The sequence below is a fragment of the Leopardus geoffroyi genome, chromosome B3 (assembly GCF_018350155.1).
Source record: "Leopardus geoffroyi isolate Oge1 chromosome B3, O.geoffroyi_Oge1_pat1.0, whole genome shotgun sequence".
NCBI classification, from domain to species: domain Eukaryota; kingdom Metazoa; phylum Chordata; class Mammalia; order Carnivora; family Felidae; genus Leopardus; species Leopardus geoffroyi.
Genome location: NC_059337.1, coordinates 19,822,684 through 19,826,947, shown reverse-complemented (window position 1 = coordinate 19,826,947; position 4,264 = coordinate 19,822,684). Strand labels below are relative to the sequence as shown.

General features: G+C 34.6%; 1 pseudogene; it reads left to right on the top strand.

Annotated features, from left to right (window-relative positions):
- The first annotated feature begins 1,147 nt into the window (after positions 1-1,147).
- Positions 1,148-2,293, top strand: LOC123582042 (annotated as a pseudogene).
- Positions 2,294-4,264: the final 1,971 nt, after the last annotated feature.

Here is a 4,264-nt window from a genome sequence, read left to right as displayed (position 1 = left end):
AAACAGGAAATCAGCAGAAAAAAATCAACAAAACCAAAAGCTGGTTATTTGAAAAGATTAATAAAATTAGTAAGCTTCTAGTCAGGCCAACTCTCTTTTATCTAAAAGAGAAGATACACATTACTAATACCAGAAATGAAAGAAGGGGCATCACTGCAGAGCCTATAGACATTAGAAGAATAATAAAAGAATTATGAACCACTCTATACTCACAAATTTGATAACCTAGATGAAATGGACCAATCCTTGAAAGACACAATTTACCAAAACTCACGCAAGAAGAAATAGGTAGTCCAAATAGGCCTCTATCTATTAAATAAATGGAATTAATAACAGATAGGTTCTGTTGGAAACAGATAGGTTCACTGGTGAATTCTACCAAACATTTAAGGAAGAAATGATATCAATTCCCTACAATCTTTTTCAGAGAATACAAGCAGAATAAATACTTCCTAACTTATTATAAGAGGCTGGTGTTACCCTAATACCAAAACCAGACAAACATGTTACAAGAAAAGAATACTACAGATGAATATCTCTCATGAACATAGATGCAAAATTCCTAACAAAATATTCACAAATTGAATTCAACAATGTATTTTAAAAATTATATACCATGATCAAGTGAGATTTATTCCAAGTATTGGAAGGCTACTTCAAAATTTGAAAATCAATCAATGTAATCCACCACATCAACAAATTAAAAAGAAAAAAAAAATCACATGATTATAACAATAGGTGCAGAGAAACCATTTGACAAAATCTGACACTCATTCATTAAAAAAAACCCTCAGTAAACTAGGAATAGAGGGGAACTTCCTCTACTTAGTAAAAAATATCTACAAAAACCATTATAGCTAATATCATATTTGTGAGAAACTCAAAAGTTTCCTACTAGGATCAGAAACAAGACAAGGATATCCCCTCTCACCACTCCTTTTCAACATTGTACTAGAAGTTAAAATAATGCAATAAGGCAAGAAAAGAAAATAAAGGTATACAAATTGGGAAGGGAGAAACAAAACTATCTTTGTTCACAGATGACATGATCATCTATGTCAAAAATCTCAAAGAATCAACAAAAAAATCCAGGAGCTGATTCACTGCAGAGCCAAAGGAGGAGGGGAGAGGCCTAGAGGACACCACCATGAGCAAGTTGAAATCATCACAGAAGGATAAAATTCATCAGTTTATTAGCTTCACACACTCAAGTGAAAAAACAGTAGTAAGTTGTCTGTTTCAAAATGACTGGAGGTTAGATATTGCAACAGACTTTTTTTATCCCAAATCTTGAACTTTATATATGTGAGAGTATAAAAGGATCACTGGACAGGAAGAAGTTAGAACAGCTATACAATAGATACAAAGATCCTCAAGATGGGGGCGCCTGGGTGGCGCAGTCGGTTAAGCGTCCGACTTCAGCCAGGTCACGATCTCGCGGTCCGTGAGTTCGAGCCCCGCGTCGGGCTCTGGGCTGATGGCTCAGAGCCTGGAGCCTGTTTCTGATTCTGTGTCTCCCTCTCTCTCTGCCCCTCCCCCGTTCATGCTCTGTCTCTCTCTGTCCCAAAAATAAATAAACGTTGAAAAAAAAATTAAAAAAAAAAAAAAAAGATCCTCAAGATGAAAATAAAATTGCAATAGATGGTATACAGAACATATGTGATGACCTCGTACTTGATCCAGCCAACATCAGTGCAGTGATTATTGTGTGAAAGTTCAGAGCAGCAACACAGTGCAAGTTTTCCAAACAGGAGTTCATGAATGATATGACATAGAAAAACTAAATGCCCAGATACCCAAAATGGAACAAGAATTGAAAGAACCAGGATGATTTAAGGATTTTTACAAGCTTACTTTTAATTTTGCAAAGAATCCAAGACAAAAAGGATTAGATCTAGAAATGGCAATTGCCTGCTGGAATTTAGTGTTTAAGGGAGATATACATTCTTAGGCTTATGGAATAAATTTTTATTGGAACATGATAAATGATCAATACCAAAAAATACTTGGCATCTTCTTTTAGATTTCAGTACAATGATTGCAGATAACATGTCTAATTATCACAAAGAAAGAGCATGGCCTGTTCTTATTGATGACTTTGTGGAATTTGCATGCCCTCTAATTGCTGGGACAGAAAGTACAATAGTGTAGCACTAAAGGAACCTTCTAGAATATACACAGTCTGTATAATAAATACAACAGAAAATTGCACAGTCAATTTCTGCTGGCTGGACTTAACTGAAGATCAGTCCTCACAATTCAGACTGAGGGTTGTGTCAAAACTTTAAGGATATATCTTGGACCATATGGTATTTCATTCGTCTATTGGTGGTTTGGACTTATATTCTTGTCTGGGCTGATTTGAACATTCATAATTCCAATATTGCAGATTTCATTTTCTGTCTGTGGATGATACTAGTTTATTCTCCCATAAGTCTTAGAACATATAAAAATCAATCACTTTCCTATATACCAGCAATGAACAAGTGGAATTTGAAATTAAAAACACAGTACCATTTATATCCCTTAGCACTCCCCCAAATGAAGTACTCAGGTATAAATCTAACAAAATATGTACAAAATATAAGGAAAAATAAAACACTGTGATGAATTAAATTAAATAACAACTAAATAATGGAGAAGTATTCCATGTTCATGGACAAGAAGACTCAATATTGTCAAGATTTAGTTCTTCCCAACTTCATCTCTAGATTCACTGAAATTCCAATCAAAATCCTGGAAAGTTATTTTGTGGACATTGACAAACTGACTCTAAGGTTTATAGTGAGAAGCAAGGGACCCAGAATAATTGACACAATATATAAGGAGAAGAACAAAGTTGAAGGACTGACACTACCTGACTTAAAAGTTAATATAAAGCTACAGTAACCAAGACAGTGTGGTATTAGCAAAATAACAGACAACTAGATCAAAATAACAGAATAGAGAGCCCAGATATATACCCACATAACTATAGTCAACTTATCTTTGACAAAGGAACAAAAGCAATACAATGGAGCAAAGACAGCCTTTTCAACAAATGGCACTGGAATAACTGTACACCCACATGCAGAGTAATAAATTTAGACACATACTTTATAACCTCATAAAAATCAACTCAAAATGAATCATAGACCTAAATGTAAAATTTTAAACTATAAAATTTCTAGAATATAGCTTAGGAGAAAATCTAGATGACCTTGGGTATGGTGATGTCTTTTTAGATACAACACCAAAGATGCAATCCATGAAAGAAACAATTGATGAGCTGGACTTAATGAAAATTAAAATATCTGTACTGTGAAAAATAATGTCAAGAGAATGAGAAGACAAGCCATATACTGGGAGAAAATATATGCAAAGACCATCTGAAAAAGGACTGTTATCCACGATATACAAAGAACTCTTCAAACTCAAGAATAAGAAAACAAACAACTCAATTAAAAACTGGGCCAAAGACCCTATCAGACATCTCACCAAAGAAGATATACAGATGGTAAATAAGCACATGAAAATGTGCTCCACATCATATATCATCAGGGAAATGCAAATTAAAACAACAATGAAATACTGCTACACACATACTAGATGGCCAAAATTCAAAACATTGACAACACCAAATGCTGGTGAAGATGTGGAGCAACAAGAACTCTCATTCGTTGCTGGTGGAAATGCAAAATGGTATAGCCACTTTGGAAGGCAGTTTGGTGGTTTCTTACCAAAGTAAACATATTCTTGCCACATTATCCAGCAATTGTACTCGTTGGCATTAATTTACCCTAGTGAACTGAAAACATAAGTCTATACAAACACATGCACAATTATTCATAATTGGTGAAACTTGAAAACAATCAAGATGTCCTTCAAGAGGTGAATGGATAAAGATACTGTGGTTCATCCAGACAATAAAGTGTTATTTAGCACTAAAAAGAAAAAGAGCTATCAAGCCATGAAAAGACACAGAAGAAACCTAAAAGCATGTTGCTAAGTGAACAAAGCCAATTTGAAAATGCTACATACTATATGACTTCAACTATATGACATTCTGGAAGAGGCAAAACGATGGAGACATTAAAAAGTTCAGTGGTTTCCAGGGGTTGAAGGCAGTGGGAGGGATGAATAGGCAGACCACAAAGGAAATTTACGGCAGTGAAAATAACTCTGTATGATTCTTTAATGGTGAATACATATTATACATTTGTCCAAACCCATAGAATGCGGAACACCAAGAGTAAACCCTATTGTGGACTTTGGATGATAATGA